The sequence below is a fragment of the Tamandua tetradactyla genome, chromosome 12 (assembly GCF_023851605.1).
Source record: "Tamandua tetradactyla isolate mTamTet1 chromosome 12, mTamTet1.pri, whole genome shotgun sequence".
NCBI classification, from domain to species: Eukaryota; Metazoa; Chordata; class Mammalia; order Pilosa; family Myrmecophagidae; genus Tamandua; species Tamandua tetradactyla.
Window position 1 is genome coordinate 58,730,883 of NC_135338.1, and position 23,172 is coordinate 58,754,054.

Sequence of the window (23,172 nt, forward strand, 5' to 3'; positions counted from 1 at the left end):
TAAATTGTGGAAAGTGGCTCCCACTTGATGGGGGATCTGGGTAGTGCACAGATGGTGGCTTTTAGAGCCCACAGGTAGGAAATAATCACTTTTGGATGTGAAGATGTAGCTTCTGCTCCCCACTGTTTTCTAGCAGACTTTGGTATAAGGAAGGCAATGATAGGAAATGCTCCCTGTTCTTTGGAGACTGAGGAAGCTTAGGGATGGAAAGAAGTTAAATCAGCGAGACAATCAAGTTTCTTCCATCTGTATTCCATAAACATAATTTTCAAGACATTGCTAACTGTTGCTTTTCTGACCCAATAAACGTACATGGCTCAAGAGATCAGGGCTCCCTGCAGGGCCATTAATTGTCCAGAGTTGTTTCCTGCAAGTAAAGTGCCAGCACACACACATGTTCATTAGGACATCTTAATTGGAAGCAAAAATCACCATGGATACCACAAATATGATTATAAAAAAAAGTAAAGCATGCCGGTCAGTTTTCATTTGAATTTTGTTTTATTTCATTTTATTTTCAATTCTCCCCAAAGCCCAGGAACAGCAGTTCACGATAAAAAATAATGGTCTGAGAAATGTCCTTCTGTAACATCCCCACGGTTGTGTGAGTTTGCATAACTCAAATGTATCTGGAGGGACACATTTTATCGTCTGGCCCTGTTGATAATGAGTTGGGGTGCTTCTGTGTGGGTGACTGGGGTCCCTAAAACTGCTACCCTGGGATGTTCCAGGCAATGGTCTTTTGGGAACGATGGCTTCATTTTTACTTCTCTCTTTTATTGCACTTGTTCAAGCCACACCATTCGAAAGTTCCCATTCCCATGTCTAGAATTTGAGCTAGGGGGCCCTGGAATGACTCTTTTTTTTTTGACAAAGAATGTGTAGCAGGCTGCCACTGCCCCATGTCTTTCTTTTGCTGCCATCCCGTTCTGCTCTGGATCCTGGAATGACAAACAGTTTGAAAAACGATAAAGGACTTCAGTTGGATTGTAAACACAGAGGTGTGCCGCAAGCCTCCTTTTCCTTAGCACTTTTCTCTTTATTCTTTGATTAAAGTCTTTTCCCTTACTTACATCCCCCATTAAGATGTCTCAGTGTCATTTAGGGTGTTAATTGAGAGGAGGTTTAAGCTCATCAAAGCGATTATAAGTGATAGTTAAAAATTTCTATATATGGCCTGTGCTGGAATCGGCACGGTAGGGTGCCATTTTTTCTTTTATCCAACTGACATTGGTAATAATAGATGAAATTATTACTAAATCGCAGCTGCAGAGATGATATCATGATTTTTTTGTGTGTAATCTTTGATGAAAAATTAATTTTTGAGAGGGATAATTTAAAATGATTTAAATAGTATTATACTGAAGTCCTTGCTGGTAATTAACACCAATCTTGTCAGAAGTGAAACCACTTTTGCAGCTGTTTCTAAAGATACCTACAGTATTTGTAACTTTTCCTTGAGTAAAATTATAGTGTTTGGACTTTATTTTTACTGCACAAGGACCATTAGGAGAAAAAGGCATCTAATAGAAACCTTTGTTCTTGGGTGCCCAGATCCTGCTTTGTGTTTGAAAACTCTCCCCCATGCTAGCTTAATTATTTCTGGACTGTATACCAGAGGTGGAGGGGTTGTCTTTCTTTTATTTTTTTTTTAACATATAAAAAATACCCATAGTCGATACCACGTGCATACCTCTCTTTCGTTCTTAAATATTATTTATGTAAAACATATAACTTGATATGCCCAGGATTTAATTGGCAGAACAGATGGTGGTCAGAAATGTTCCTTCATCTTCATCAGTGAGTTGACTTTCTTTCTTCGAAATCCACTTCTTTCATCACTGTGCAAAAAGCATTCTAACGAGAAACAGCTGAAAATAGATCTTTCTTTGCTACTTTGCTAGTTTCTTCATACTTTAAATGACAGAAGTGAGGGTGTTTTTTTTTTTTGTCCTATATATAAAACCTGCAGGAGAGGTTAAAAAAAGAAATATAGTGAAGTTTAAATGGAAAAAAATTGAATGAGGCTATGGGAAAATCACATCTTCTGAGTCTCAAGTTTTGCTTTTCTTCTTTTTTAACGTGCATGCTGATTTCTTGACAAGATATATGGTTTTGGATATTCATGGCAGTTGTAGCTGCCATTCTGTAACTTTTCCCCCCTCAATTTTGTGCTGACAAAGGGGGTGGAAGGAAGAGGTGGGAGTAAAAAAGAATGAGTAAGGGGAAAACAGAGGGAAGAAGGGCAGGGAGGGATGAGAGGTGAAAGATGATACAATGGCTTCAGAAATTGTTACGCTAGGTATCTGTTCATTAAAATAGTAGTTACATACTCAGCTTCTGCTGCTGATGCAATTTTTTTTCCCCACCAAAATGCAACTGTCACTCCTCTACTATCCCATTAGGAAAAAGAAAGACAGAAAAAGAGTAAAACTGAAGTCCTTTTGCAAGCAGAACAGAAAGCCAGTTTACTGGAGGAGGTGTGGGTGTGCATGCTTGGAAAATTCCCATTATGGAGATGTCATCAGATAGCAGTGCCTCATGCTGTAATCCCGGCGGTTCCCTTTCTGGCTCAGGTGGCAGGCAATTGGCAGGCACATCCATTCCGCGCCTTAGGTGACCATGTTTACAGTTTACTGGCCAAAAGGAGGAGGCATTTTGTAATGAAAAGACCTGCCCACACAGAAAGTAAGATTTGGGACAGGTAAAGAAACCAGCCTGCCATTTTACAGCCATGAATATTAAAAAATTTATAGGGGTGTAAGGGTGGTTCAGTGGTAGAATTCTCAACGGCCATGAGGGAAACCTGGGCTCGGTTCCTGGTCTGTGCATGTCCCAAAACAAAAGAGCAAGTAAGCAAACAAAAAAACAACCAAACAAAAATTCAACAAATGGTGCTGCAATAAGGGGATACTCATATGGAAAAAGAATGAAATGTGACCCCCACTATACAGCATAAAATATATATACACAGTGCTTTACATTGATTCTTACTGAGTCCTTCCATATGCCAAGTGCATTAGCTAATGGAGTCCTCATAAAACCCCTGGCAGGTAGGAGGAGCCCTCGTCACCATCATTCCATGCAAGCAGAAAGAGCAGAATGGAGAAGCGAGCTACATGCGCGAAGTCACCTGCTTAACATGGAAGAGCTGGGATGCAAACACGGCAGTGTTGGAAGGCTGCGTCTCTCCCTCCTGCCTTCCGCCAGAAAAAAAACCAAGCATTTATTACTTTTGCATTTACTTCATTCATTCACTAATTCATTCATTCATTCATTCAACAAACATTTCCCAAGGATTTATGAGATTTCAGGTACCACACTTAGTGTTGAGGTTACTGAGATAGAGTCCCTGCTTTTAAAAAGTTCATATTTTGGAGGGAAACTGACTAATGACAGATAATTAAATGAATGAATTAATGAATTTATGACTAAATAAAAGAAGGACCTGAGTCTGATATACCTTGGAGCAGAGAATGACTAACGGCCAGAGAATGAATATTTAGGCTTTGCAGGCTCTAGGGTCTCTATCTCAGCCACCCAACTCTACCAGTGCAGTGAGAAAGCAGTCACAGACGGTATGTAAATAAATGAGTGTGGCTGTGTCTCAATACAACTGTGTTCACAAGAAGAGGCCACAAGCCTGCCCACTGTCTTTAGTTGGCTGACCCCTTGCCCTAAGGGCTAGACATCACCCACTCTAAGTTATAATATATCAAGGTGAATATTATTTCAGAATCTGTGTGCAAGAGCCTCTTAAAGAGTCACATGGGGTCGGCAGGGGTTGGAATTCCCTAAGATCCTTGCTACTGAGGGACAGATAGACCTAATTGTCCAAATATTTGGAAGGGAAATGATGGTGTAGATCAAGGCAGAGGAGTTTCTCCTGTTCCCAGCCTCCGTTCTTAGCCTCCCCTGGGCTCAGAGAGTCCTGAGAAAACGTGCAGGCAGTCTTGTCCACTTGGCATGGATGGAGGGTGAGGTGGGCCTGGGGAGAGAGCCTAGTGCTCAGCCAGGCCAGTCCGCAAGCCCAGATCCTGCACATCAATCAGGGTCCCTCTGACAGTATGCCATTAGGTGGCAATAAAAACCTGGGAGTGCAGCATGCCCTCGTCTGCTCCCAGCACGCCCTTCCATTCCCTGACCAACTGCCAGAGGAATGCCATTGTTCTGGGAGCCTGCAGAAGCTTGGTCTGTCCTGACTCAGTCAGGGCTCTCAGCGAAGGGGACTCAGCCTGTCTCTCTGACTGTCAACCCAGCCGGCCACTGAGCCCACCAACATGTCCATGCTTTTAGGGCTTCAGATTGGGCCCAGGAATACTGGTGGCTGCAGAAGCCAGAGTCTCAGAACTGGGACTTACAGGAGCTGGTAAAGAAGGACACATGTTAATGAGCACAGGTATGCCAGGTGTGGAGGCGGGAATCTCAACTACTTGTCTCCATTTCACAGATGGGGGTTAATGAAGGTCAGAGAGGTAAGGCAGCATGCAGAATGCCTGCTAATCCAGGCCCTTTGACTACAGAGAAGATGCACACCCGGATGTGGGGGGCACCAATTGCCCTTCCAGGTGTGTACAATGTAACCATCTTTCAAAACTATGTTCATCGGCCACCTCCTTCCTGGACTCTCCACTGATGGCCCATGTGTTCTTGGCTCTTATCCCCTGAGAGTCCAGACAACTTTCTATGACCTCCTGGGGGTGCATGGTGCCATACACCTTGGATTCTCCTTACTGGTGTACCTGTCATCTTTCAAATTGACTGTGAGCAACAGGACAGCAGAACTGTCAGTCTGTCCCAGCATCCACCACAGCCCAGCACGTGGCATGAAATAAGGGTTCAGCACATGTCTGTATAATTAATAAACAAAAGTGAATGAATGAAACATAAAGACCAAACAGATAATGGTCTCCTAGTCCTGATGTGTTTCCTCTCAAGGAAAAGTTGCTGATTCCATTTGGAAGAATGGAGAACCACTTGCCATGGAATGTATCAGAAAGTGCTGTGGGGCTTGAAGGAGACAGTGACAAACCTGGGTTTGAATTCAGGCTTGACTACATACCAGCTGCTGGTATGAGCCTGGGTGGGTCTCTCAGCCTCCCTAAATCCTCATGATGGTATAGTAATGCCCATCCAGGAGGTTTGCTGTGCAGGTGAAATTAAACGATGAATGTAAATTCATGGGATTATGGATTTGTCCTGGCAGCTCATGGGCCTTAGACTATAAACTCCATGAGAGCAGAAACTGGGTCTTTGTTCATTGCCAACCCCCCAGAACCTAGCAGAGTTCCCAGCATGAGAGACCTCAATATATATGTATACTGAATAAAGGAATTAATGAACTGCTTGAGCACAAGGTCTGAAGTCACCGCCGGGCAGGGTGAGGGCTTAGCTGGGTGTTTATTCACCCCAGTATCCCTGGCAGACTGTGTGGCCTCTTGCTGCCCAGACTTGCACCCCAAAGAGGCAGCCCTGGGAGAGGGGTGGGCTGAAATCGTGCAACCCTCACCCTGCCCCTGGGCCCTCCTCAGACTGTGGGAATGCTGCTGAGGACCTGAGGGAAGGTGGCTTGGAACGGTCGTTGTCTTGGGCCAACTCCCTGAGGACTTTGTCAACTCTCAGGTCAGGCTTGCCCACACTGGTTGGCACCATCCAGAGCAGTGGCTGAGCCCATCTTCCTCAGGCTCCCACAGACCTTGTGCTGGGTTTCTGCTTTGTTAGACTTTGCACCTCCAAAGGGGCCACATTGTGAACAAGACCTAGACCACAACCCTTTCCCCCTGGTGGGGCTGAGCTGATGCAGGCTTCTCTTTGATTGGACTTGGGTGGGGACCCAGATGGGAACTGAGCCCAAGGAGATTAGGCCCCAAGAAGGTCGATTCATCATTCCAGCCTTCAGCCCAGCAAGGGCAAGGTGACTCAGGCTGAGCCAACAATATTGCCAGAGGCAAGTGGGTGGAGGTCAGCTGCTACTGGCCCAGATGTCCCTCCTCTTGCACTAGGGATGTGCTGGTTCTTAGGTCATGGAATCTGTTTACCGCTTTTCCAGGCTGGGGCAAAACTGGGCATGTAGCAAGCACTCAATGAATACTTCCTGAATGATTCTGCAACTATGTTTTGGGTTTGATTTTGAGATTATAAACACCTGTGGATCTACCACAAATTGACTAAGAACTAGATCCAATCACATTCATTTTCAAACATTACTTAAAGTTATAAAGTACCAGCTGACTGAGGAAACACCCTCGAGGTTCACTGTAGCAGAGTTCTCAGTCTGAGCACCGTGGTCATTAGGGACTGGGCCATTCTGTGTGGTGGTGGGGGTGTCTGTCCTGTGCCTTTAGGAGCATTCCTGTCCTCTTTACACCAGATGCCAGTAACACCACCTCCCAGTAGTGACAATGTAATCCCCTCCCACCCCCACCCATTAAGAATTACTGTTCTGGAGGAAATTTCTGAAGTGCTCCAGAAGGAAGCATGCACTATACAGAGTTGGCTTGCTCTATCCATTGTCAACCTTGCCTGGAGCACTGGGATGGATGGAATCAGGGAGACATACAGATTCAGGAAAAGTATACACTCCCCCCTCCCCAAGAGCACTCATCCTTCCAGTCATAGTTTCTGCACGTTAACTCCTCTGTATTATTCTTTCCCTGCCCTTGCTCTATCCTTGCCTGTTGAAATCTTACTGATTCATTAAGATCCAGCTCCAATTCTATCTGTTACATCAGATAGTTACTGATCATTCTGGTGGAATGTTACCTCTCTATTCTCTAGTTACTGTCTTAAAAAAAGTTCATTTGAGCACTGATTCCAGTCTCCCTTATATCCGTTCTGATTGAATTTGAGCTAAGCATTTTTGTGTTGAGATTTGGTATATTGTATTGTTTAAGATTATGAGCTTTGGAGGTGGAGTAATGTCAGTTTACATTCTCTCTTTGGCATTTGCTACTTTTGCAACTCCAAGATCAATGTTTAAAATCTGTATTAGGGATTTTCACAGAAACAGAACCATCAGGATATAGATAATATATGATATGATATATGATATAATATTGATATAGTATAATATAAATGTATGTGCAATGCAAATATTATGAGAATTCCATAGGGTGGGCCTCAAGCTGGAAACTCTGATGAAGGTTTTGATGAATTCCCCAGGAGAAGCTGGCTAACTGAAGTAGAGATGGAAATTTTGCTTTCTAACTGCTGAAATCATCAGCTCTCCCTTTAAGGACTTCAACTCATTGGACAAAGCTTCTCTCATTGCTAAAGGTAATGTTGATTGTCGATATAATCAGCCATCAAAGCAATGAACTTACTAATGATTTAAATCCCTGAAATATCCTCACAGTGCAGGAATCACTATTCCTACATGTTTCAAGTTCTTGATGGTGGTACTAATGTCTTAAATCCCTCCAGGAATGGTGCTCCTTTTGATTTACGATTTTTCTAGGTAGAAGAAAGTTCTAGTGGCTTCCACTTGGCCTTTCCTACCATAATAATCTACACTTCACAAGTCAAGGACCTAATGTGGGGATTCTGTCAATTGCTGACTATGCCTAGTCCAAGTATGCATTCTGGAACTGGGAAAATAACTACACTTTGAGATAGACCTCAGATAAAACTCCATTGATCACCTGATCTCTATAAGCCCCTATTCTGAATTGTGGACCACAGTGATGTTTTGGATCTCCTGGAATTAATGTCAGTTCTGAACCAGTGTGTAATAGAAATGTCTGACCATTTCCTTTTCCCCAATGCACAATTCCCTGGTGCAACACCATAGACCCCTTTTGGAAAGGCTTTGAGAAAGATGAAGAGTATACATTTTTGGCAGTGTAACTGCATCCTTCCTCAAGGGTTCCTGGACTTCCATTCATTCAAAGGGTTCTGGGTCTGTAAACTGTCTCAGGTGTTGGAATTGAGAGGCTGAAACTCTATGTTTTTGTGATTCCAGTTAAACTTTTGTTTACTTGATCTGGAACTCATGCTTGTACAGATCAGGTAAGAATTAAGTAGACTGCCCATGTATTTTACTTCTAGGTATCCTATGATCTCCTAATCAGTGCCATAGATCTCTGCCAGTCAGACTATTCTGTTACTTCTTTGACTGTGTTCTGCATACGGTAGCCACACCCACCTTGTGTTTGGTGATTAAGTGCTGACACTTGTCTTCTGCCAATCTGGGATCTAATCCTCTCCACTGTATTTATGGATCCAAGTTTAGTGACAGCAGTTATCATAATAAATATCCAACCTGCAGAGAAAAGAGAGTACAGAGCTCTTCCAGGATGCTGGAGTAGCTTATACAAATGTAATCCTGACAATCCTGGTGACAGGTATGTCTTCTTGGCACTCCTGGGGTGGAGCAGCAGGTCTTACATGATAAATCCAGTCTAACATTCAAATCTCCCTAAGACTTTCGATCCTGTCATCTTTGTTATACTACAGCAATTCTGGCATTTTGACTCAGTTCCATGCTTTTTGGTCCATGCTTCAGCCTACTACCTAAATAAATGATTAAAGTTCTTTCTAACACTTCAAGCTATAATACTGAATCCAGAATCTCTGATTATCAATGAATATCAATAAATTTGGCCCAATCCAACTTTATGTTCCTTGCAACATTATCTCATACCCTTAATATACATTCCCACATGTATTTCTCTGATTTTTCTCTCTATATTGGGAAAATCAAGCAGTTCTTTTGGAGTGCAGCACATTTCCTTATGGGTTATACTTTGTACCTCACTGTTTAGGGCCTGTTGAGATTTCAGTCTGGAAGAAAAGAGGGGTAGTGAAGGTGGGGCATGAAAAAAGTTAGCAAGTCAACTATCTCTGGACATTCCGTTGCAGTTTCAACTGATGAAATAGGCTTAATCTCTTCAGACAGAGGCATGAAGGATGTTTCCTCAAGGGAAGCAGTTATAGGTTTATCAAGCACTGTAAGGTTAATCACTTTAGGTGGGGGCTAGATGGCTGATATCTCAGGGCTAACCATTACAGGTTTATCTGCAAAGAAGACTCTGCAGAGTCTAGGGTTTCAATGTCCCCACCATCATCTTTATCAGTCCATATATCCCCATTCCAATTGTCAGGATCACATTCCTTTCCAATCAATGCTCTCACTTTAACAGCAGACATCCTGTAACGGTGAGAATTAAATTTGTGTTATAATTCAGCCACTCATATAATGAGACTCTGGGTCTGGTTTTCAGAAATCTCACGTCTGTGGCTACAAAAAATAAGAGTTTCTTGAAGGGCCACATAGAAACTTGCATGTCTTCCATGTGGTGCTTGATGTGGGAATTTAAAGCCTTGAGCTCTTCCCTTTTTTTAATGACTATATCCAGCTATCTAAGAGCAACCAACTAACATCATAATAATTTTTTTTTTTGGCACGGGCAGGTTCTGGGAATCAAACATGGGTCTCCAGCATGGCAGGCAAGAATTCTGCCACTGAGCTACTGTTGCACTGCCCATAAGCTCCATAAGCTAAATTCTGATGCCTAAACAGGGACTTGAACCCTGGGCCCTCAGATTATAAATCTGGTGCTCTACTGATAGAGCTATCCAGACTTCCATAATAATTTTTAACTCCACAAACTCTGTTAAGATATGAGATACACTGTCATACAGAGCTTTGCCTCTTATAAGCATTAAAGAGACAAATCCAGTGGCAAAATTTTTGGTATTTCTATTGCCAAATACCGTGGACTATCAGTGCCATCTTGATCAATGGAAGCAGAATTATCAGGGCTTTTGAATCTGATCAGATTAGAGAACCAATTCCCAAAACCCAAGAACCAACTCAGAAATCTCATCCTTAAGATTCTGTTTCTCAAGAAACACTCTCAGCACCAAATCTGTTAGTCAGATTTAGTCTCTAAATATTTAGAGACTTCTTATAGGAATTGGCTCATGTGACTGTGGGGATTGGAAAGTTGGGATTCCACAGAATAGGCTACTAGCTGGGAACTCTGATGAAGCCTTCAGTAAATTCCCTAGGAGAAGCTAGTGGGCTGAAGTAGAGACAGAAATTTTGCCTTGTGCCTACTAAAAGTATCAGCTCCCCCTTTAAGACCTTCACCTGAGTAGAGAAGACTTCTCTCATTCCTGAAAGCAATCTCCTTTATTGTTTTTAGATGTAATTAGCCATGTGGATGTAATCAACTCACTGATAACTTAAATCCATGAAAAATCTTCATAAGAATAGTCAGGCCTGTGCTCACTTGACCAAACAACTGGACACTATAACCTTGGCAGGTTGATGCATACATGTAACCATAACAAACTCTCGAAGTCTCAGTTTACTTACACATAACATGAAAGCTAAATAGTGAATACCAACTTCATACACTTTTGTCAATTAAAGAATTGATGCTTGGGAATTATTTAGTGGATATTAACTCTCTTTATTCTGTAGCTACCTGCTGCAGTAGATTATGAGACCCTCAATATCAAGGTTTGTATCATGGATAGAATGGTGTCTTGGCCATAACAGATATTCAATAAATATATATAAAATTGAATTGAATTGTGAATCTTTCTAAGGTTTTAATATATGCTTCTATTTACCTACAATATCTCAAACTGGGATAAAAATTATATCTACCTCATCAAATCACTTTAAGAATGAATGAAACATGGTATGCTGTGCTAGGCAGAAATCTATGACGGTCTCTAAGATTCTTGCTCCTGGTTATACCCCTTGTATAATCTTTTCACCTTGAGTGTGAGCAAGCCTAGTGAATATGATGGGATAGCACTCCTTTGATGGTTATATTATATGACAAAAGGGGTTTTGCAGATGTAATAAAGGTCTCTAATCTAAAGTTCATCAAAAGTAAGAATCTCCTGGGTTGGCCTTTAAAGAGACAAGAAGCAATAGGATGCTCTCCTGTTGGTCTTGATGGAAATAATAATGATGTGAACTACCTGGGGGACTCAGTGGCAAGGTTCTCAGAGTGGCCTCTAGAAGCTGGGAGTGGTCACTGGCCAACAGCTATCAAGAAGACAAGGTCCTCAATCATACAGACACCAGTAGTAAATTCTGCCAATGACCACATGAGCTTGAAAAGGGGCTTCAAAAAAGACCCCAGCCCTGCTAACACCTTCACTTCAGCCTTGTGAGAACCTGAGCAGGGAATTCAGCTGTCTCATGCTCAGACTTCTTGCCTACAGAAACTGTGAGATAAATGGAAATTCTAGATCACTACTTATGTGTAATTTATCACACAGCAGTATACAACAAATCCCATTTAAAGGGATGACCCAGAATATACTAAGTGCTGATAAATGATGTTGGGTCATTTTACCTCCTTTTTTTTTTTCTTTTGTCTCTTCCTTTTTTTGTAGAAAGCATAAAGTTCTGTCTATTAACTAAGATAGGTATGAATATGGCTATTTGTTCCCTCCAATAGCTTAAATTAAATTCTATTTTGAGCAATTTAAACTCATTCACTGAATAAACATCCTCTCGTACCAGTATCTGCCCTTTCTCAGGCCTTGTATATGCTCTCTGGATTTTACCTGGTAACACAGATTTTACTTCTGCTTCACTCAGTTTCATGGGAATCCTTCTATAGTCAGGCTGGATGCAGGGAGTCAGTACAGCTGGCCAGGACCCTGGATGAAGGCTTAGACATTCCGTGAAGCCATTTATTCCCTGGAGTCTTGACATTTACCTGGGACTACACATGGGAAAAAGACCCACCTTTTTTCTGTTCTCAGATTCCACAAACCTTGGTTGGGGTGTATGGCATGGCCCCCTCTTTGGAGTCACCAAAGAACACACTTTTATCTCTCTCTTGCATCTCCCTTTTCCCCTAGGTCTGAAATTGGGAGGCAACAGAGGTGAGTCTACACCTTCCTTAACCCTTCATGCCTTTGTCTGTATCTCATTGTCTCCCTAAGGATTTAGGTTTTTGGAAGACAAAAGCCAGAGAAACACAAGCAGCATATTTTATTTCTGCCTCAATGCTCTTTTCCTCTGAGGTGATGAATGCAAGAAAAGCCTGGCTGTTCAAAAGTGGGTGAGGATGAAGGCAGAAGAATTCTTAGGGAGCAAATCCTGTAGTTCAAATTTCAGATATATTATCCTACTACACATTGCTTAAAGGTCAGCCCAGGCTTTAACTCACAGTTGTTATTTCAAATATTTTGCCCCATTGTCTTCAGAAGTGTTTCTTTAATTGTTAGATATGGAACCCAAAGTTTTAATTAACAACAGAGATAAGGACTGGGGGAACTCACAAAATGCAGGCGCCAAGGCAAAAGCTAAAGCTGAACTGATGTTTTCATTGAATGTTGGCCACCCAGGAAATCTGCCTTAGGATGTTTAGAGAGACACCATTTAAGTATATAATATATTAATTCTGAATTACGGTGAAAACAAGTTTAGAAAGAACAGGTGATAAGATCAATTTAAGTGAACAAAGTGGTTCAAAAACATTTGCATCCTGATTTGGAAGGCAGTTTGATTAATTTTATAGAGAATCTGTATTGGATATTGTATATATTCCTTCATTTTTCCCTATTATATAAGAGTGCCTATTGTCAGGAGATTCCACTTTCTTCATTGACTCTGGAAGTCTGGCCTCAGTGATGAGCTAAAAGGTGGACACCTGACTGTGATTAGACTAATCATAGATCATTATATCACTCTTTAGCAGAATTGAACACATTTGGACACAGAACTCAGAAGGAGCCAACCTGAGCCCTCTGAGATTTATTAAGATGGAGCTGTGTGTGGATAAGCATGAGGTTGGTAGGAGATAGGGAGAGAGGGGGAAGTTCCCTGAACTGTAAACTGTGAAGGTCTGAGCTCAGGAGTTGCTGGTAGCTGTGATTCCAGCCTCAGGGAGATAGACAACTTGAGAACATGAAACCAACTAGTCACCAGAATCGTTGTGTGTGTGTGTGGGGGGGGGTGGGGGGCATGAATCCTGATGGTGTTTTCATCCCCAAATCCACCTGCACCCTGGACACCCTCAATTGAGTTAGTAAGCCATAAGCTAGACTCAGTTATGTTTCTATAACTTAAAAACAAAGTCAATCTTGACTGAGGAAGAACTTTGGTTCAGTATTAAGCAGTACAGGGTAAAGGAATAAGAATGAGCTCTAAGCTCCTAAGCAGACAGACTTGAATTTGAATTCCGATGTTCCATGTATCAGCTGTGTGATCTTAGGCAAGATATTCAACCTCTCTGACCTTAGTTTCCTCATTTACAGCATGGAGAGATTGGGATATTAAAACCACTTCAGAACCCAAAGTACGTGGGTTGGAGATTTTTTTCTCTTGTCTGATAATCACTATTTGGAAACTGCCTTAAATCCAATGTATTAAGTTCACACTGCATGTTTACTTTTACACACTTTAAAAAAAATTAGTTCCACCCTATAGTTAGGCCCCCTATCATACTGCCTCCCTCCCTTGACTAAAGCATGTGTTCCAGGGGTCAGTATGTGAGGCAAGATGAAATAATCAGCTTCCTTCCAAGGATTTTTCATCCTAGCAGGAAAAAGTTCTTGTTTTGGGGGTCATGGAGCAGTCATTATTCCTGACATATGGACAAATTATGCACCAAATAGGAGAGAAGCAGAGGCAAACAAAGAAGAGAGAACAGAAAGAGAGAAAGAGTTTGGTGCTGTGGGATTTTGGTGTGACCAAATCTGACTTTATCTTTGAACTGCTCAATAGCATATTGTTTTATCTGGAATCTACTTTATATTGGCTTTTTACCAATCACATCTGAAAAATTTTTAATACCAGGGAGACCATATGTCCTTATTTGCCTGGAAGAACCTTGTTTTATGACTGTTATCCTGGTGTAGTTGTTAATAGTGTTTCATTTAACTCTCAGGAGTATCCCAGTTTAGACGATAACTTCCAGGTTGCCCAGCCTTATACAGACGTACCCAAACTAGACTTTCTAAGGTCTGGGAAAGCTACTTATTCCAAAAGAAGTGAAGGCAGAAGAAGACTAGGGGAACCAAAGAGAAATTTAGAAGTGAGTGACAATTGGCCCAGCATGCAAAGGAGGAAAGGATGGGATGATATGGCAGTGGGAGGGTGGGACACAAGAAAATCAGGACAGAGAAAATGATACAGAAGGTGATTGGTTCACAGCCCGGCTCCAGGCTTTCTACCATTGGGGGACTTCCCAGAAGGAAAGGCTCTCAGCTCTGCCATCTTGCTGAAGTCAGATCTGTCCCTATCACTTGCCTGGTGATCCAAGGCTCTTGATAAGTCCAAAGATCTTTCTGCTTATGAAGAAGCGGGATGCCCCTAATACCTAGGCCCTGCTTTTTGCTAAAAGAAAGTCAATATTGACCAAATTTCTAAAGGTACACAACTAACAACCACTCATGAGCAGCCTCCTCTCTTGGAGGCAGTTTCCATTTGTTTTCCAATTTACAGGCACAGACATGGCAAGAAGGCTATTCTTCTTATGGGATTTGTTTGCTCTGTGCTTCCCATTTCTTCTGACTTCTCTGTTGGTGAGTGTCAAAGTAAAGGTTTTATCCCCCAGTGGTGAAACTAACTTTGAACAAGAATGATAAGTACCAGAATCCAATTTGAAGTGGAAGGATCCAGAAGGCTTTGCCTCCTGTGTGTAATGGAACATTGATGGCACCAGAATAGTTCTGTGCGAAGTTCTGAAGAAAGCAAAGATGTTTCGGGAACATATGCAGTCTGCAGTACTCGGCAGAGAGTGGAGCCCAGCATTTCAAGGAGAATGCCAATTTGAAGAATTTGGAATAAAGAATTACTCAGAAATAGAAACTGTTTTGGCAGGTTTGAAATGTTATATCAGTACAGAATGACTTCAAATTAATGGGCAGGATTCAATTTTGTTCATGTGCATGCTCCATTTTGGGAAGAAAGTCAAGTAGAAGGGCTACACGGGGCTTTGAATGACCCTGGATGCTCTGACAATTCTGTCTTTGCAGAAGTTTGAATTTGGAGCAGAAAACGACCTCAGTACTGCGTGTACTGCAAAGCAAGTGCAAGTTCAGACAAAAGCAGTGACTGGCAGGGATGCTACTGACCAGGCTAGGTCTACGAAACATCAGTGGAGGCAACGTGCAGGCCAAATTATTTCCTGGCCTATATCACATCGTTGCAATGCTTAGAATCTGCAAAGGCTGCTTACCTTGCCAGGGATGTGCAATTCGCCCTTGTAAATGTGGAATAGCTATGAAAATCCTGTCTATATCTGCATCTGTCTTTATCTTGATTCACGGCTGTATTTATACCCTTGCCATTATTTTCTGCTTATGTCTACATACCCAGACACACACACAGAGCCCCCAGACCTGTACAGCAAGCCCTTAATGAAGATCCATTCTAGGCTGAACCCTCAGCTGGGTTTAGGCAAAATAGTAGAGGAAATATCCTTGTCCTTTCCTCAAAGTGCTTACCTCCTCTATAATCTAAACAGAAGAACAAAAGTCCCAACTGCTCCAATTTGAAGAGTCCTTTGGCATTCGAAAGATACTTCTCTCCATCAAGCTTCCTGTGAAGATGGAAAGAGTTGTCCCACCCATTCTACAGATGGGAAGCCCAACCGAGAAAGGCCGAGGGATATGTTCAAGGTCACCTGGCCATCTCTAACCCACATCCCTACCCCCTACCTCTTCATAAGTTGCTTTCAACCACCTCTTCCTTCCACTTGAAATTTTAAGTCCAAGTAGGACGGCATTGCATGGAGTGGATATCATGATAAAAATTAAGAAAAAAAGAATAAAAGAAGCCCTTTTCAGTGCTTTGCGCCATGAAGACACATATATACAAAAAAAAAAAAAAAAAAAAGGAAGCACAAGTTTCCTTGCCTTGTGATTCAGATTCTGGAGAATATTTTAATTTGATTTTACCTCTTCTTTAAGCTTTCTAGGAGCATTTTAGATGGCCAGGAACCTAGTTCGGTTCTTTCCTTCTTCCCTGCCTCCCTCACTCCCACCCTTCTTTCCTTTCTTCTTCCTTCCTTCCTTCTTTCTGTTATTTCTTTATTTATTTAACAAATAATCCCTGACTACTTCTATGGATCAGGGACTTTGCTGGGGCTGGTGATTCAGAGATAAGTTGATTATGTTCCCTGCCCTTGAGGGGCACACATTCCTTTGAGGAGTTAGTGCATAAACTCAGGAGGTGGTACGATAGGCAGTATACTTGCAGAAACTACTAAGGTGGAAGTGACCAGGAATACTCAGAGGCTATGGAATGTTTCCCAGAGTGCTCAGTTGGCAAGAACCCTTAACAGTAGGTGCTGGGGAAGTCAAGGACACATTCATCTTCCTGTACTTGCCTGCTTATCCCTCTCCTTTTCCCCTCTTGCTTTTTTGTATGCAAGTGTCTGATATGTTCCTATTTCTCAAGAGACTGCAAGCAACTGGGGCAGCCATTAAATTGTAATTAGCCCCAGCTGCTTCCCAAGGCACAAAGGTTGCTCACTGGTGGAGCCCCCTCCTCCTGGAGTGTATAAAAGCTCAGACCAGTCAGTACAGATGCCCTTCATCTCTGACTTGAAGGCAAGCATGTGGAGCTGCCGTCCACCAAGCAGTTGGAAACTTTTCCCTTGCTCTTGTGGATGCAGTGTGTTGTGTAAGTAATAAAGCAGTCATTTGCCAGAAGCCTTTGTTGTGCCTGAGCCTGTGTTCCCACATTGAACTGGATAGCAACTTGCTCTGCAGATTTTTTTTGTACAGAGAGCAGGAGGCATGGGAAAGTACAGAGTGGGTTGATATTTTGATTGTTTTTTTTTTTTTATCAAGGTTGCATTCCTTTTGTTATATGCTATCTGGATTATCTTGGGCAATACAGGATTCATAGTTCTGTCGGCTAAACTGAAGGTTCACCCATGCCCTACCAGTTAGAGTTGAGGTACTGGCCCCTTGCTGGGGGACCTAGAGAAATGCTTTCTCCATCCTTTAGGGAAAGGACAGCAAGAAATAGGATTTTGAAAATTCCCATGAATGTCAGAGAGTTGACCATCTGGTTCCATGTGAGATCAATGAGATTGGGGTTTCCATTGCCCAGAGTACATTCTCTGGCTCATGGCTTATATCTCTTCTGGAACCATCCACACTCAGGCCTCTGAGATGGATGTGGAGCCTAAAAGGGGTCTCCTGAATAGAGTGACAAGCCAATCCTTCTCATCACCTTAAGGCTTACTCTAGGAGATGTGATTTAGTGGCTTACATCAGGGTTCCCATTTGTCAAGCTATGTTCTTGTGGATACTAGAGCAAAGGGTCTTAAAGGACACCATAAACAAAATCTCCAATGGAAAGCTTTGGCAAAAATACGAATTGGAAGGAGGAACACAGGCCTAACAGGGACAACCTGCCCCTACCTGACCCCTGCCTCCCCCCAAACCCCAAATATGGGTGATAGAAGAAAAGGATCCTGAAGATCTTCCACCTCTCCCTTCCATCTGGCCCCTGGGAAGGATCTTTTTACTCAGGCCTGACTAAGTTGAAAATGGCCTAGGTGTTGGCCAAGGGCCTTGCCTACTCTTGGGGACTGAAGCCTGTATGCCCCAGAATACATACAATTTGGGGGCAGTGAACAAACCTTTGTGGTTCTTTTGGATATGACTACACAGATCACCATCTTCCCTAGAGACACAGAAGGGAGATGATGACAAATAGCACTGAGAGATTTGGGGCATTCCATATGGGTATGGGGATGGCAGGTGACCGTAACCCTGTGGATTGATCTATTTGGTCATTTGGCCACTCCTGTGGTCATGTTTCCCACTGGGGAATGCATTATAGGGATTGACATCCTGTACACATTGCTGCCAGGACCTTTACAGCCTAGATATTCATTCGAGCCCCAGGTTTCTGCCACCCTGTCCCATTCTGACTGGTCCCTCTGGCAAAAGAACAGGGCAACAGAAATTCACAAATCCCTGGGTTTTGGGACCAAGAAGTCCCTAGAAGCAGCCTAGTGATATTCCCCCTTAGGGAGGCAACTTTGGCCATTGGGCTTGGTGGAAACAGAAAGGATTACTGAGAGCTCTCAGGTCCTTCTGAAGCCAGAAATCCCTCCCAGAACATTCTACATTCCATCTCATCATTCCAGCTATAGCTCCCAAGACACCACACTTTCAGAATCAGAATCTGTGGATGGGGCTTAATGCCAGCTTTACACACACACACACACACACACACACACTCAATCCCTTTTGATTGCTCGTGACTGATTGACAAAGGACAAAATTCAAAATGTATAAAGATAGGATGAAAATAAAAATGCAATTCTCATCCACCTCTGTCTTCCAACCATTTGCTTTTCTTTTCACAGAAACTCCTTCAGAGGTGTGCTACATATCTGCAGTCATATAGGTGTGTGCATTTTTTTAACCCACTGGCAGCATAGGACCCATGGCTCCTCATCCTATTTTTTACCAAGCTTTATTTGAGGGAATTCTCTTCTATAAAAATAGGGCTGCCGATTTCAACAAAGGGTTCCATTATCTGGATATGCCAAAGTATTTTTAACTAGTGCCCTCCTGACAGACATTGATCTATTTCCAATCTTGCAGGGACAATGATTATGGCAAGCTTCTTTGGACATTCTGATGTTCACTGAAGTTGCAGAATCTCTTGCAACACTGCCCAAAGCCAGCACTTTCATTTGCCTTCCTGAGTTTGCCATAGTTATTTTACTTCCCTGCACCCACCCCCTCTGGTATCTTTAGAATGGGGCAATGCAGTTCCCATTGCTGATGGTGGTTGAGAGGACCAAAGTTAATGTCAGAAGAGCTCTAAAAGCATAGTCTTCACATAGAAAGTGCTAGGCATGTGCCAGCTGTTTCCCCTATTTCTATTATTATTACGAGAAACACTCTGTGTCCAGGAGGTAAGGAGTCAGCCTCTATTACTCCCAACTTCCCAGAGGTCCTGAAGTAATTATGACTCTCTTGGAAAATGTCAATAGATCTGCACTAACTGTACACTACAGGGAGAGATGAAGGGTGAATATATATTTTACTTTGTGATATGAAAGCCATTTATGTGCAGGGACCCCAGGACTTGGAAGCAGAGTTTCTGTATTGACACAACTATTGGAATTTCTCCTCCAAGATTCAGGTGGGATGAGATTCAGAAAGCAAAGCTGCGACTGCAGTTTCCTGCTTCCCTCATCCAGATGATAGAACCAACAGTTTCCTTCTTCCCAAAAGGGAGTTGCCTCTGAAAGAAGCCAACTCTGCAGTATGTAGGTTTCCCTGAGTCCCAGATTCCTGTGCTTCCGGAGAGGGAACTGTGAATTTCTGGGATCCTATTCAGAGCTTTTGCAACATGCTCAGAGATGGTATTAAATGTTTGATATCATTTTGGCCCTGATACAGCCACACTTGCCTCTACCTCTAAAGAAACTCAGAATTCCATTAGGCCTTTCCTCACTTCCTGATGCACCCTCCTCCTTCTGTACAAATTAGGAAAGAAGCTCAATTTTATGAACAGCAAAACATGTAGGTGTGTGTACCTTATCACTCTCATTTTTTTTCCTTTATGTACATTGGCTATATACATTTTTTCTAGGAAATAAAATATTTCATATTTTTTATTAAAAAGTAAAACTTGTCTAAAACACAGGGTGATACTATGATCAGCCTACAAACTGTAAGCTCTGAACATTAAGCCCAGGTATCTGGATATCATAGAATCCCCTATTGATGTAGCTTTTATTTACCATCAAGGGCTGTTATCTTGCAATGCAGGACCAAATCCTGTGGCAAACTTTGCTTTGCTTCAATCAGATAGATACGAATCCTGAAGAACTTCATGTATTGAGCTTACCCCCAAACCCCAGTTATGGGGAGAGGGCTTATTGCTTCAGGACTTCCTGCCTTCTGGAAGATTCTGACTGTCAACTCATGGGGTAAGGATGAAATGTCTTCTTGTATTGCATCTGACTTACTCATCCTCTCCATGCTCTGTGTGGGAGGCAGCCCCTCTACAATTTGCACCTCAGCTGGATGACGGGGATACTAAGGTGGGAAAGGCCCAGTTCCCACTTGAGCAAGCTGTCATGGGGTGGGGGGTAGGGCAGACATAGACATATGCATGGACTGAGATATTAATAGGCTGCCTTAGAGGACAGGAGATGCCAACAAGCTCTCCAGAATTCTGGTGCTGAAACTGATGTGTGCTAGAGAAGGAGTTTCCTAAGCAGACAAGAATGTTAAGACAGAGAGAATAGCATATCCTAAGGCATGGAGCCATGGGAGAGAACAGCGGTTTCAGTGAAAAAACAGTAGTTTGGCATGGTTGGACCATTGGATACAACTGGATCAGTGGTGGTGGCATCCCTTCCCTTATTAACTGACTTCTCTTCAATGGATAGAGGAGCACAGAGGGGCTTCACTATCTGGCTGGCCAAGCCAGGATTCCAGGAACATCACTGGCTTCTCACATCTATACGCGATCTCCAACAGCTGTTGATCTGATCTTTAATTGAAATTCTATTCTCTTGTCCATTGTGAGCCCCTCAACCCCTGTGTGAGCCTCTTCATTGTTCCTTTTGCCTTCAGCCTTGCTTCCTCAATCCATCCTCCTAACCAACCTAGAACAACGTCTCTCAAACAAGACCTTCAATGGGCTCAATTGTCAACAGTAGAGCATCTATTCTAAAGTATGGTTTTGTGTCTGAATCACCTAGGATGGGGAAGCTTTTGGTAAAATGCAGTTTTCTTGGTCCCACTCCAGAAACTACAGAATCAGAATTTGGAGGTGGGGCTAGAACCTGCATTAAACGCATGTGCGCGTGCACACACACAAACACACACACACACTCATTGTATTGACTGAGTTGAATGATTGATTGATAAGGTAATGTGGGTACCTTGTACAAAAATTCATAAAGCACAAAACTGATATGCCCGTTAAATGTCATTCTTATTCTTGTCTCCTAGTCATTGATTTCCTTTACTCCAAGAACCATCCTTTTATTGCATATACAACTATATATAATACAGCAAGAATGCACTCTTCTTCATCTTCCTCTTGTTTCCTAGCCATCTATCTTTGAGATTATTCTCATCAGTACACAAAATTTGTCCCATTTCAGGAGCTGCAGTGTATTCCTTTGCAAGTGTATTTCACCAACATATTTTCACGGACACTGGTGTTTTTCCAACCCTGTGAAAACAACATTTTTTACAAGCCCCTTAGGTAATTCTGGTGCCCACTTCATACTGCGTGAAGTCTGATCCTCAGTTTAGATTCATTATCTCTCTGTGTTCTTATCTCATCAAATCTCCTTCTGGGACAATTCAGAGTTTTTCTTACAGGTTAGCCCACACTACATACTGTCACATTTTCTTGCCTTTATGTACAATAGTTCTTAAATGCATTTTCTCCCCATCCTCAACCCTTACTGTTGGGTTTTCAGTTTTGTATGTTGACTCTGTCATCTTCCATTTTCTGTCCTAATCTCATCTTTCATTTGCATTGTTATGCAGAATACTATTTATTAATTTCAAAAACTAAGGAAAAGAAAAAAAAAACAACCTGTCAAACTCAGATTTAAAAAGTTCACATCCAACATAGCAGTGGAAATGCTAACAATCTTCCCAAGAGAACTCTACTCTCAGGAGTAAAATCAGGCTGATTTGAATTAACAGCATTTTTTTTTATTAATTAAAAAAAGAATTAACAAAACAATTAGAAATCATTCCATTCTACATGTACAATCAGTAATTCTTAATAACATCACATAGTTGCATATTCATCATTTCTTAGTACATTTGCATCGATTTAGAAAAAGAAATAAAAAGACAACAGATAAGAATTAAAACAATAATAGAAAGAAAAAAAAAACAAAAAACCTATACCTCACATGCAGCTTCATTCAGTGTTTTAACATAATTAACAGCATTTATTTTGAAAAGCAGTGACTCAGTGTTGATGGCTTTTGCTGTAACTCTGTGCTGAACCCCATTACTTTTACGAACAAAGGCACATCTGGCACATATCCTGTCCTTCATCCCCAATAGCCAGTTTTAGTACTTGTGTTCATAAGACGTGGAAAGGGAATCATGGAAAATCATGTGTGTCTCTCTATGTTCTTACACACTTATATGTCTTATACATCCAGACCTGTCTTCCCTTCCAGCTCTGGGTTTGCTATAAAAAAACCTGGAAAAGTTTCTAATTCCTGCCTTACTGCTAATCTCCCAATTTTACTTTCTCTGGTTCAATACTTCTCCTTCCTCCCCTATAATATTCTTGCTTAAACCAGGTGGTATAGAGAGGCCGACTGCCTTCTCTATCACCATGACCACAAGGGTGGTCTTGTGACTTAACAATAACCAATCAAAGTACTTCATACTCCTTCCACCCACCTGATTGGTTTAGAGATGGCCACATGATCAAGGAAAAGAGAATCAGATTGACGCAGTTGAAGTCAAGTGCTCCTTTCTGGGCCGTTCCACTGTGGGCTGGAGGTTCTGGTCACAGGTAGATATGAAGATGCCTCAGGGGTTGTTTCCCCTAGATATTGGGATGGGGAAGCTGTCATTGTCAGAGAGTTGTTGTGAGCTGGGCTGACCCCCCAAACATCCACTAGGAAACAAACATGCAATCATGAGAGGCTGTTTAATAAAAGCTCAATTATTTTGTGACTGTAACAATGACGTTTATGGAAACCTTATAATAGCTAGCTGATTGTGCTGTATTTATGCTAATGTTAAGAGTAATAAATGAGACAAAAATTCCATGTAATTTCAGAGCTCAGTTCACCATTTTAATTTTGGAAAGGAAAAGTCTTTGTCAGAAATATAGGTCTTTATGCAGTTTGTTAGACCTGTAAAAGTCTTCAGAAACTTTCTGGTCAATTACCTAGCCTAGCACACCAAGAAACTGAGGCCTAGAGGAAAGAAAGGAAGGGGATTGTCCAGTGACCATAGTGAGCTTGCTGTACATGTCACTAGAAGCCAGGTCTGCTGACTTCAGTCCAAAGCCTTCCATTACCCCATGCTCCCTCTCACTACCTTGGTTTTGTGGTTTCCTAAAAAGGAAGCAAATGAGGGGGCATTAACCTGAAATATAGGAAGAATGCTTTCGTCTTAAAATCCATTATGGAGTGAGGTAGCTCTCCTGGACCTGGCTGAATGATAATGCACACTTCTCGGACCAGGCGTTGGCTTATTGGCTGG

General features: G+C 42.1%; 1 long non-coding RNA gene across 2 annotated transcripts; it reads right to left on the minus strand.

Annotated features, from left to right (window-relative positions):
- Window positions 1-529: 529 nt before the first annotated feature.
- Window positions 530-22,587, minus strand: LOC143652189 (uncharacterized). 2 transcript variants are annotated; one of them, XR_013160476.1, is made up of 5 exons: window positions 22,360-22,587; window positions 15,430-15,524; window positions 8,144-8,260; window positions 1,694-1,966; window positions 530-941 (listed from the first exon to the last, which is right to left on the minus strand). It is a non-coding gene; the product is annotated as an uncharacterized LOC143652189 (long non-coding RNA). The 2 variants fall into 2 exon arrangements; XR_013160475.1 differs by lacking the exon at window positions 15,430-15,524.
- Window positions 22,588-23,172: the final 585 nt, after the last annotated feature.